A 13,395-nucleotide genomic window follows, 5' to 3' on the forward strand; every position below is an offset into this window, starting at 1 on the left:
CACAGCAAGGTGTCCTTATGCTGTGCCCCGTGTAATCACTGTGATCCATACAGACTCTCACCCTGGTATGCTCTCTATTATTTATTTTTTTACACTGCGGCATGCTCGAGGGAAGGGAGCAGGCACCACCCCACCGCCACTACTCCTCCGCCAGCATCACTGCCGAGCCGGTCAGTGTTCCGGCGGCAATGAGCAGTAGGCAGCCACCAGCAACAACAGTCAGGAAGCTGTTACTCCCGGCAGCAGTAGCGTCAAGCTGCAATTCAGCCAGCGGCACGATGATCCGGGAGACAGTGGCAGCACAGGGAAGCAGTACCCCCTCCAATCGCAGCACCAACTAGGAGACTGAGGCAGCAACCTGCCCCCAGCAGCAGCACCACCCTGATGATAGGTAAGATGCATTTTGGTGTCACAAGAAGGTGGCCGGAGTAGTGGCTGGCTGTGGTCACACCCCGGGGAAAAGTGATAGTGATTTCAGTGTTCCCTTGCGCGGGGATTGGATGTGTAGATGTATGGAGGCTATGTATGTATAGATGTGAGCGGCAGTGTGCGGATGTATGAGAGCGGCAGTGTGCGGATGTATGAGAGCGGCAATGTACGGCTGTATAACTGCGTCGGTGTGCGGCTGTATGAGTGCGATGGTGTGCGGCTGTATGCGTGCGGCGGTGTGCTGCTGTAAGAGTGCGGCAGTCTGCGGCTGTAAGAGTACGGCTGTAAGAGTGCGGGGTTGTACGGATGTATGAGAGCGGGGTTGTACGGATGTATGAGAGCGGGGTTGTACGGATGTATGAGAGCGGGGTTGTACGGATGTATGAGAGCGGCAGTGTATGGATGTATGAGAGCAACAGTGTACAGTTGTGTGAGAGCGGCAGTGTGCGGATGTACGAGAGTGGCGGTGTACGGATGTATGAGAGCGGCAGTGTATGGATGGCAGCGTCATAGGGAGGGATGTCGGAATGCTGTTATAGGGTTCCTAATACAAAATGCCACGTTGGGCTTGATGGGCAGGTAGTGCGGCAAGCACACCCAAATTGGCATCTGACGTCGCCTGCAGTCCACACTGTTGTGAGGAGTCAGAGTTAATTTTGACTGTGTAGTGTACTCACAGAGGACCTACCGCCCGTCCCCTCCTCGCATCTGAGCAGCAGGTCAAGCTCTTATTTTCTTTTTAATCAGGAGAGGCCGAGTGAACTGTGAGCAGGGGGGCAGAGCTACATGGGACCCAGAGGGGCTGCTGTGCTGTCAGAGAGGGAGAGGAAGAGAGAGATGAAGCTACTGCAGATCCCCAGCTGATTGTGAGGTGCCGGGTTGAAGGGTGATGTGATCACCCTTCTCCCTCGCTGCCGCTGGGGACCTCATCTAGGCTTCCTCCATCGAGGGCATGCGGCGCAGCAGTGGGCAGCGTGTAATGAGTTTGTCTGACTCATTATACTGCTGCCTGTTGTGGACACCTCCGTCCGTACGGACTGGTGTACATGCCCAGCACAGAGGTGACAGTGTTGGTGGAAGTGCTGCCCTGTTCTGACCCTGCAGGCCTCCCTGATCTGACTGCGGCCGCTGCTACTGCTGCGGCCCGAAACCCCTGCCGGTCCCCTCCATAGACTTCTGCCTGTCCAGCGCAGAGGTACTAGGGGTATCCCAGCTGCGGGAAGGGTATGTCTCTGGCTTTCTCTCCGGCAGGGGAAGGTGACAGCGGCGGAGGAAGTGTTGCCCACCTCAGACACTGCAGGCCTCCCCGATCCAGCTGCGGCCACAGCTGATGCTGCCAGAACCCCTTGCTGGTCTCCTTTGTTGACTGCCGCATGGCCAGTGCTGAAGTACTGGGGGTAGGCCAGCTACGGGAAGAGTGTATCTGCCTCGGGCTCTCTCTCTCTGTCAGGGGAAGGAAGGGCTGATTCTCTGGCACAACAGGGAGGGCTAGGCTGCAGGAACACAGCACTGGAAGAAACAGGAGGCCGAACTCATGACCAAAAAGTGAGCAGTGCAGTGATCAGCCCCCTAGTCTTTCCCTCTCTCTGGGTGCAGAGCTGTATTCTACAGAGAGAGCTGGGATGGGAAGAAGGGGAACGGCACCTGATACACGCGCGGCACCTGACACACACATACACGCGCAACACCTGACACACACACATACACGTGCGGCACCTGACACACACACACGTAGCATCAGACACAATAAAATAAACATGCAGCACCTGACCCACACATACACGCGCAACACCTGACACACACACATACACGTGCGGCACCTGACACACACACATGTAGCATCAGACACAATAAAATAAACATGCAGCACCTGACCCACACATACACGCGCAACACCTGACACACACACATATACACGTGCGGCACCTGACACACACACGTACCATCAGACACAATAAAATAAACATGCAGCACCTGACACATGCATATACACGCAGCACCTGACACATGCATATACACGCAGCACCTGACACATACATATACACGCACACCATCAGACACACACATACACACGCAGTGCCTTACTCACACACACATAGACACGTGCAGCACCTGACACAGACATACGTATTCATGCACAGCACCAGACATACACTTGTACACACGCGGAGCACCTGATACTCACACACATACACCCGCAACACCTGACACACACACACACACGTGCGGCAGCTGACGCATACACACGCACCATCAGACACACTCATATATACACGCAGCACCTGACACACACATACACACAGGAGCTGACACACACATACACAGGCAGCACCTGACACACACACACACATATACACGCGCAGCACCTGACACCACGCACTCACACGTACAAGCAATGCATTTCACGCCTACCTCCAGCCTCAGTTACAGGCTGCTGCCGCCTACCCCCCTCCCTGCATCTCTGAAGGGGTTCCCATACCAGGAATTCACCACAGATATTTTTCAAACGAGACTTGGTGTGATATATACACCTTATTTTAAGGTACGCTGCCAGCCACATGTTTTTATTTGCATTTGTTCTTATTAAAATTGAGTTACACTATTGTGGTTTCCCTTATCTTTTCTTTCATACATTGGAGATGAAGAATTAATATCCCTCTGAACCAAAAATTGGAAGAAAGATTTGGAGACCCTATGACTCACCAGAAAGAACAAAGAAAGCAATAACATTTTTGGGCATCTTTGGAACTTTTTATTGCATACTTATTTTAATATACCAATAGAGGGACTTCTCTATCTCAACAGGAGATAGCGCAGAAACCACACATCTTTTTCTAAATCAGCTGCAAAGGCAGCAAAATATTTTGACCAAAGTCTAAAGGCCCGTACACATTAAACGATGTCGCTCTGTGAGCGACATCGTCTAATGTTTCCCCTCCCGGGCCGGCCGGCGGCCGACTGTACACACTGAGCGATATGACCGCTCATATCGCTCAGTGACGTCATGCCCCCGCCAGCCCTGCATGAAGGTCGTGGACGACAGTCCACATCCTTCCTGCATGCCCTACCGACAGCGAAGATTGTTGCCGACCCGCGGGGCCGCGCATCGTTTGTCGCTGGCTGCATACACACTTAACGATAAAATGAGCGACGTCGCTCATTAAATCGTTAAGTGTGTACGGACCTTAAACAATTTGGTTTGGTTAATAAAATAATTTTGCACAGAACAGTGATGTTATACGAACATTTTCATTAAACATTTAAAAAATCAAATGTTTATTCTTACAGTGAAATTTTACATTTCTGAATAAAAAAAAATAAATTTAAAAAAAGCGATGAAATTCCATAGACAAAAAACCTTATGGTTTCACATGTCCCATTAAGGCTTCTTAGACATGATCGAAATTTCAGAAACCTGTTGTAACTCTTCCACTCAAACTCCAAAAAGCAATGAAATTCCGATCATTAAGGCTGACGCCTTAATGGACGTGTTCCTTGCGCAATACAGATATGGTATGCCATCACAGCCTGTGGGTAAGTGCAGATTCAGCACTCTCACAGAGTGAGATTGCTGTCACTCACACAATGGTGGAGCTGCTAATTCACAGATGTGTGTGCTCATTGGAATACACACATGCAGTCTATGCAACTGAAGGTCTGAGCGGAAGACAAAGCTGCTCAGATGAGGTAAGAGTGTTGTTGATTGGAGGGAGGAGAGCGGTGTGGATGGGGGAACAGAAGTGTGTGGATAGAGGGAACACTAAGCAGCACTAATGGGGGGGACAGAGAAACACAGGGGGTAATTCAGACCGCAGCAGCAGCAGCGATTGCAGTCTGAATTAGTTTGTGAGGTGCGCACGTGCAATGGCCGCACTGCGCGTGCGTACCCCAGGAGCCCAGTGAGATGCTATCACCCTGCCTGATTGATAGGCAGAGGTGGTTGCGGGGAAGGAGGGGGGCGTGCAAACAGCGTTAGAATGCCATTGGCAGGGCATGGTCTGCACAACGGAGGCGTTTCCGGACCACTGGGGGGTGGGCTGTGGCGGTTATCCCCCTGCCAAGAGCGCAGGATCCACTAAATTTACCTTCAGGATGTCAGCTACATGAATAGGGTAAGAGTGGTGTGGATAGGGGGTAGATTAAGCAGCAAGTATGGGAAGGGAGACAGAGCGGTGCAGATGGGGGAAATGGTGCAGATGGGTTGAAAACACTGGCATGGATGGGTAGAAAACTGGTGCAGATGGGAGAGAAGACAGTGTGCCATGTACTGGAGGAGGCAGAGTGACGTTGAAGAAGGAAACACTGAGCAGCACAGAGAGAAGGAAACGGTGGTACAGACAATGCACAGGTGGGGAAAGACAGATGGTACAGATAAGTTAGTACAGACTAGCACAGATGGGAGAACACAGCAGTAGGGATTGGGGAAGACCGGGCAGCATGGGGGTGTATAGGGGAAGTAAGTGTAGATGCATAGACCGTAGATGGGGTATTATAGTTTAGCAATTAACCAAGATGTTTGAGGGAGCTAAATGTGTATACTAAGTGAGATGGATGTATGGAGTTAGAAGGATGTTGTAACAAGGTGGCTTTGTTGTGTTGACTGAATGGGATGGTTGTGGGCACTGTGTGGGATGGGAGCACCACAAAACTGCTCAGACCTTCAGTTGCATAGACTGCATGTGTGTATTCCAATGAGCACACAAATCTGTGAATTAGCAGCTCCACCATTGTGTGAGTGACAGCAATCTCACTCTGTGAGAGTGCTGAATCTGCACTTACCCACAGGCTGTGATGGCATACCATATCTGTATTGCGCAAGGAACACGTCCATTAAGGCGTCAGCCTTAATGATCGGAATTTCATTGCTTTTTGGAGTTTGAGTGGAAGAGTTACAACAGGTTTCTGAAATTTCGATCATGTCTAAGAAGCCTTAATGGGACATGTGAAACCGTAAGGTTTTTTGTCTATGGAATATATATATATATCACAAACATATATGATTCATACATATATCACACACACATACATGATACATACATGAGAAAGACCTGGGATGGTGATGAGGCCAGGGCCCCCTGCTGATGTTGCATTGAGGAAGGCAGTGTTCCAGGGCGGATGCCAGTCGGGGAGAGCGCCGCGCAGCCCGGGAAAAATACTGCTGAGGAGCTACATCTGGAAGAGCCCCTGGGAGGGAGAGTGCCACATGCCCCATCCTGCGCGGCAGACTCTGCAGGCCTGCACATGGGAAGGGAGGTCTCTGGCCACACATACTCACCCTTCTGCTGAAGCCCCGCTGCTGTCCCCATCAGCGATCTCCAGCGGGGAGCGGGGCCAGGATGAACCTCAACCTGTGAGAACTATCTTCATGATCAAGAGATCTCATATGCAAGATAAGTATGTGTTGGGATAGGGCTGGGGAGGGCGGCTGCTCGGGCACACCCCCGTCAAGTTAAGGAGATTTAACTGAGGAAGCACAAGGGAACTCTCGTCTGGGGACAACAACTGCAGGGAGACCACATCTTTTCAGATGAACATGGGAGGGCGGAAGGCTGCCTAATACTGAAGCACCCTCAGACATTAAACCATATGCAACAACTATTGCAATCATTCCTGGGGGAAGGTCTGCAGCAGATGGATTTGCATACGGTGATGTCATCCAAGCAGTGGGCCAAAGTTGGCTGGAACCCTCATCTGTATATGAAAAGAGAAAAGGGGCATGCAGGGCATGGCGGCCTTTTGCGGCGCTTGGATAACCCCAAGTTTGCATTAAACACCCCGACCCTCCTTCGGTGTGGGGCTCATGTTGGCCATGCCCAAGCCCCTGAAGCATTCAAGCTGATTTCTTGCAGCAGCTGGGCACTGTAACAGCTTCAGAGCTGCTCTACAAGACAAGTAAAAGGGTGTGGGCCCTGCAGCACCACCTGTAGTTTGCATACACACATATATAGGACAGCATCTCTTATATGCCCCAGGGTCAATAAAATAGTATCCTTGTCTAGGCTATCCATCCCCTCAGATAAGGTATTTGTCCATGCCGCTACAGCACTACACACCCAGGCCGACGCAATTGCCGGTCTGAGTAAGGTACCTGAATGTGTATAAATGGACTTCAGGGTAATCTCCTGTTTGCGGTCAGCACACTCTTTGAGGGTAGCCGTATCCTGGGACGGGAGGGCTACCTTCTTGGATAAGCGTGTTAATGCTTTGTCCACCCTAGGGGAGGATTCCCATCGTAACCTATCCGTTGATGGGAAAGGATACGCCATAAGAATCCTTTTGGAAATCTGCAGTCTTTTATCTGGAGATTCCCAAGCTTTTTCACATAACTCGTTCAGCTCGTGTGAGGGGGGAAAGGTTACCTCAGGCTTCTTACCCTTGTACATATGTACCCTCTTGTCAGCGACAGGGGGTTCCTCTGTGATGTGCAAAACATCTTTTATTGCCATAATCATAAATCGAATGGATTTTGCCAATTTTGGCTGTAACTTTGCATCATCGTAATCGACACTGGAGTCAGAATCCGTGTCGGTATCTGTGTCAACAATCTGGGATAGTGGGCGCTTATGAGACCCTGACAGTCCCTGCAACATAGGATCAGGCATGGGTTTAAACCCTGACTGTCCCAAAGCTTCTGCCTTGTCTAATCTTTTGTGCAATGAGTTTACACTAGCATTTAAAACATTCCACATATCCATCCAATCAGCTGTCGGCGGAGACACCACATTCATTTGCTCCCGCTCCTCTCTAATATAGCCTTCTTCCTCAGACATGTCGACACACGTGTACCGACACACTACACACACAGGGAATGCTTTTTCTGAAGACAGTTTCCCCACAAGGCCCTTTGGAGAGACAGAGAGAGAGTATGCCAGCACACCCCCCAGCGCTATATAACCCAGGAATAAAACAGTAACTTAATGTTTGCCCAGTAGTGCTGCTGTATGTAATTTGCGAATTATGTGCCCCCCCCTCTTTTCAACCCTCTTGTCTAACGTGGTATAAGCAGGGTAGAGTCCGGGGAGCTTCCTCTCAGCGGTGCTGTGGAGAAAAAATGGCGCTGGTGAGTGCTGAGGGAGAAGCCCCGCCCCCTCGGAGGCGGGCTTCTGTCCCGCTTAAACTGTAAAATTGGTGGGGGCTTATACATATATAAAGTGCCCAGCTGTATATATGTTATATTTTTGCGAAAGAGGTTTATATTGCTGCCCAGGGCGCCCCCCCTGCGCCCTGCACCCTTACAGTGACCGGAGTATGTGAGGTGTATGGGAGCAAAGGCGCACAGCTGCAGTGCTGTGCGTTACCTCAGTGAAGATCATGAAGTCTTCTGCCGCCTCTGAAGTCTTCTTTTCTTCTCATACTCACCCGGCTTCTATCTTCCGGCTCTGCGAGGGGGACGGCGGCGCGGCTCTGGGACGGACGGCGAGGGTGAGATCCTGCGTACCAATCCCACTGGAGCTAATGGTGTCCAGTAGCCTAAGAAGCAGGACCTTGCAACTCAGAGAGTAGGGCTGCTTCTCTCCCCTCAGTCCCTCGATGAGGGAGTCTGTTGCCAGCAGTGCTCCCTGAAAATTAAAAACCTAACAAAATACTTTCTGTCAGAAAGCTCAGGAGAGCTCCTGAAAAGCACCCAGTCTCCACTGGGTACAGTATCAAACTGAGGTCTGGAGGAGGGGCATAGAGGGAGGAGCCAGTGCACACCCAGAACTAAAGTCTTTCTTAAAGTGCCCATGTCTCCTGCGGAGCCCGTCTATCCCCATGGTCCTTACGGAGTCCCCAGCATCCTCTAGGACGTTAGAGAAAATAGGATTTTAATACCTACCGGTAAATCCTTTTCTCTTAGTCCGTAGAGGATGCTGGGCACCCGTCCCAGTGCGTACTGTGTCTGCAGTTATTAAATGGCCCTTAACTCCAGAACATTTATGTGGAGATGAAAACATCCAAGGAAGACTTGACCATCTTCCTTGGATGTTTTCCCCCTGTGTGACTGCTCTCCAGCCTCGGAGGGTTGCATCCGTGGTCCCTAGGATCCCGTCCTGGATCCCGAACCATCGCCCCTCTAGGTGGTGAGAACTGTGCAGCCACCAATGGAGTGAGATTCTGGTCTTGGAAGACAGGATTATCCTCCGGTGCATGTGTAGGTGGGATCCGGACCACTTGTCCAACAGGTCCCACTGGAACACTCTGGCATGGAACCTGCCAAACTGAATGGCCTCGTAGGCCGCAACCATCTTTCCCAGCAACTGAATGCATTGATGGATTAACACTCTTGCTGGTTTCAGAATTTGTTTGACCAGACTCTGGATCTCCAGAGCCTTTCCACTAGAAGAAAACCTCTTCTGTGTCCAGTATCACTCCCAAAAACAACAACCGCGTCATTGGGACCAACTGCGATTTTGGCAAGTTTAGGAGCCAACCATGTTGTTGAAGAACTGTCAGGGAGAGTAGATGTTTTGCACCAACTGGTCCCTGGATCTCGCCTTTATCAGGAGATCATCCAAGTACGGGATAATTGTGACTCCTTGCTTGCGAAGGAGGACCATCATTTCCGCCATCACCCTGGTGAAAATCCTCGGAGCCGTGGACAGACCAAACGGCAATGTCTGAAATTGGTAATGACAATCCTGAATTGCAAACCTCAGGTAGCTTGATGCAGTGGCTAAATGGGAACATATAAGTAGGCATCCTTTATGTCTACCAAAACCATGAAATCTCCTTTATCCCCCGGACTGGAGATCACTACCCTGAGAGATTCCATCTTGAAATTGAATTTCTTTAGGTAGAAATTAAGGGATTTCAGATTTAAGATTGGTCTGACTGAGCCGTCCGGCTTCGGGACCACGAAGAGGCTTGAATAAAAACCTTCTCCCTGCTGACTAAGGCTGATTTGAACAATCGGTGAGGGGGAACGTCTTGAAACCCCAGTTTGTACCCTTGGGACACTATTTGTAAAACCCACGAGTCCAGGTCCGAATGAATCTAGAACTGACTGAAGAGTTTTAGACGTGCCCCCCACTGGTGCGGGCTCCTGCAAGAGAGCCCCAGCGTCATGCAGTAGATTTGGCAGAAGCAGAGGACGATCTCTGCTCCTGCGATCTTGAAGAGGCTACAGACCTCTTCCCTCTTTTCCTTCCTCTACCTGCAAAGAAAGGGGAATCTTAACTTCTTGCATATCTATTGGGCCGAAATGACTGCATCAGATAATGATGCGTCTTCATCCGTTGAGAGGGAACATAGGGCAAGAAGGATGACTTACCTGCGGGAGCTGCCGAGATCAAATTAACTAGGCCGTCGCCAAACAAGGCTTCACCTTCATAGGGAAGAGACTCCCTTTCTTCTTGGAGTCAGCATCAGCATTCCCTTGGTGAATCCACAATGCCCTCCTATCCCAAACTGCCATGAAATTGGCCCGTGAGCACTTGTGCCCGGTGTAGGATTTTTAAATATGTGTAGTTTACTGTATGCAAGGGTTTAAAACCTTTTAGGAACTGAGATCTAAGGTGTATTACATGTAGTTTAAAAAAAACAAAAAAGGTTTATTTTATGGCAGTAGTTTCCAAACTGGGGTTCTTGCACTGGTAGCATAGTTTGGTGGTCCAGGACCAATTAAAATTATTTATACTTTATTAAAGTGGCAAAACCATTCCCTCACAACATAACTGAACCTGAGGATGACATGCTATAAACACAATTTACTTAATTTTATATTTTTTTCTGAATTTCTCAATAAAAAAAACTTTGGCCTAGGGGTGCCGTGAAACAAATTTTGATACTCTAGGGCAGGGGTGTCAAACCCATGGGCCGCATGCCGCCCCCAATGCATCCTTTTGTGGCCCACAGGCCGAGGTCCGACAGGGGTCCTTTTGTGGCCCGATCACCTTGCTTAGAGCGAGGGCAGGAGAGTGCAGCCAGAGTCTTTGCTTTCTATGTGCGGCACCATCTTCCCGAAGAGATCACCGGGAAGATAGTGCCCCTTCCACTGGCTACAGCACAGGTATACTGGGGTGGGGTAGCAAACTGGGGGCCCCAATGGGCCCCTCCAGCAGTCCCTCTACCAAAACACGTCTTTTGGTGGTTTTGCGGTGTTGTTATAACTACATGGTGACGATACTGTAGCACAGAGATTTTCAACCATTTACAACTCACGTCACACAGAACAAGATTTAAATATTGACAAGGCACACTGAAATATAATGGTGATGCATGGTGCAGTATCGTGTCCTAGGATGTCATGTCGCAGCTTCTCCATAGGTAACGCCTGAACAGGCCCGGTGACAGGGGGGACAAAGGGGACACTTGTTCAGGGCTCCAAGTATTAAGAACAGAAATAATGGGGCCACAGTGCCAATATTGCTTTTTAAAGTGTATCCACCAACTGCTCAATTTAAGCAGGAAAACAATTAACAGGCCAACTAAACCCTCCCCCCTCCTTTTACCCCATCACTTTGTCCAGTCCCTGTGGTCCATACTGTATTGCCATTATTATGCATTTTGCTGTGCTGGCCCTTTTCTGAATGTCCCTGCCACCGCCACCGAAGAGCTGGATAGCCCAGTATGAAAACCACCTGCCGGCCTCACTGACGGTCCGAGTCAAAGGCTCCATTTTTTTTAAAGATCCCTCTGCCAAGTTAAGGGGGGGTTGAGGGGGCCCCAGAGATATCAGTGTACTGGGCCCCGAGATTTCTGTTGCTGGCCCTGACCCTCAGGGGCGTATCTACCCCTTGGCCAGGATGGCACTTGCCAGGGGCACCATCCAGCTGTGCCAACCGTGGCTAAGGGATAGAGTTCTGCAGTCTCGAAAGGGCGCCATGGCAATCAGCGTGGGACTGACCAATTAGACGGTGAGGGAAGGATACTGAAATTGTCCCAACCCTGTTACAGTTTGAAACGCCCCTCAACTGCTGTCCACTGCTTCACTCCTAGCTCTGCCCCTTTGAAATTATTAATCCCTACCCCCCGGTAGGCGGAGTTCTCCAGGCCCATACTCAGGAGTCACCACTGCTGTACATTATGTGCCGGTTGTAGAGGCAGAGCGGGGAACATCAGAGAACGCCACAAATTACACAGTGGGCAAGGAGATGGCTGGAGACAGCTGCACAGCCATGCCTTGCAAGTTCGAGAGAGCTGTTGAATTTCAGCACTTCAAGTCAGAGCCTGCCCCCTGCTGCCCAAGCAGTCCGTGACAGTTAGTGTCGAGGAGGGGGGGATTTGTGCATGTGTGCTATCAGTGTGTGTGTGGGGGGGGGTGGGGGGGTGGAGGATGTGTGTGACTGTGAGGGAGCTGTCAGTGTCAGTGGGGAGAGGAGCAGGAGGGAGTTGTCAGTGTGTGGAAGTGATGAGAGTTGTCAGTACTGGGGAAATGTGTGTGTGTGTGTGTGTGTGTGTGTGTGTACTAGATTTAGGAGTGTGTGTTTGTGAGAGGTTTCAGTTGGGGAATTAGAGTTCATACAGTAATTAAATGTTTTCATATTGAGAACTACATCTCCCAGCATATACAGTGTGCTGGGGATGCTAACAAGCTTTATTTAAAAGTTTAAAAAACATTGCTTTTATGACTGCAATGGTTAAAAAGGGAGAGCTATAAATCAATTTATCAGTGAATGATCGCAGTTTGAGCTGTTACATTTTACTGAACCACCTATCCCTCCACACTCACTACCTGTCCTCAGGATACATTTACCATCCCGGCAGACGGTATACCGGCGGTCATTTGACCGATGTTGGAATCCTGACACCACTTGGGAGACTGGTGCCGGCACACAGACAGCCAACATCCCGAAGCCGAGTATTGGAGGGAGGGTTAGGACCGGGGGAGCGGGTGTTAGGGAAGGCACTAGGAGGGGGGGGGGGGGGGGTTAGTCCTAGCTGCCACCCCCTGAGGGTTAGCCCTATCCGCCACCCCCCAGAGGATTAGGATTAGGTATCATGTGACTGCTGGAATCCCGAGCGCCGGATGCCATACCCAACCCCCTTTACTTTTTCAGGCATTTCTATCTCTCCTCTCTCTATGGTGTTCCGATTGCCCACTTTCCCTTGTGCTTTTCTCTCTCTCTCTCTCTCTCCTTTGTTTAGAGCATCAGTTTCTGTAGTCCACTTTATCCTTATTTTTTCCAGTGTTTCACTATCTCTCTGATGTAATGAGGATGTATGGTCTAGAGGGATCAGTAATGCATTGTACTGTATAGAGGCGTCAGGGATGTAGCGTAGGGTATAGAGGCGTCAGGGATGTAGCGTAGGTTATAGAGGCATCAGGAATGTAGCGTAGGGAATAGAGGCATCAGGGATGTAGCGTAGGGTATAGAGGCGTCAGGGATGTAGCATAGGGAATAGAGGCGTCAGGGATGTAGCGTAGGGAATAGAGGCGTCAGGGATGTAGCGTAGGGAATATGGGCATCAGGGATGTACTAGCAGGTATATAGAGGTCAGTGTACTGTATAGAGGGGTCAGTAATGCAGTGATGGTTATAGAAAGGTCAGTGATGTAGTGTAGGGTATAGAGGGGTCAGTTATGTAGTGTGGGGTAAAGAGGGGTCAGTAAAGATACTAAGCTGAAGTACTTAGAACACTTCTTGAATTAAGACACAACCTGCAAGAAAAAGTATGCAATATGGGTGAAAAGGCAAATGTCAGAGGTCTGATACAAGTGACCAGCTCCACACCTTGCACCACATAGCGTTATGTTAAACTGGGATATGTTCTTTTTTGGTGTGTGTGTGTGTGTGTGTGTGTGTGTGTATGAGTGTGTGTGGGGGGGGGGGGGTGCCAAACGAAATTTTTGCCATTGGCTCCTTTGGTCTAGAACCAGCCCTGATCACAAAATATTTTTGTCTGAGCAGACTGGACACTGATCAGCGTTGGCTCATTCTCAGCCCCCCGCCCAGCCTCTGCTGCCAACAGACTGCTATTAGCTAGTTAACCTTCTGCCTTCCCTATCTATGACAAAGACTTCTGCTAATGCTACCAGACTGTTCCC

Source organism: Pseudophryne corroboree, unplaced genomic scaffold, assembly GCF_028390025.1.
Source record: "Pseudophryne corroboree isolate aPseCor3 unplaced genomic scaffold, aPseCor3.hap2 scaffold_472, whole genome shotgun sequence".
Lineage (NCBI taxonomy): Eukaryota > Metazoa > Chordata > Amphibia > Anura > Myobatrachidae > Pseudophryne > Pseudophryne corroboree.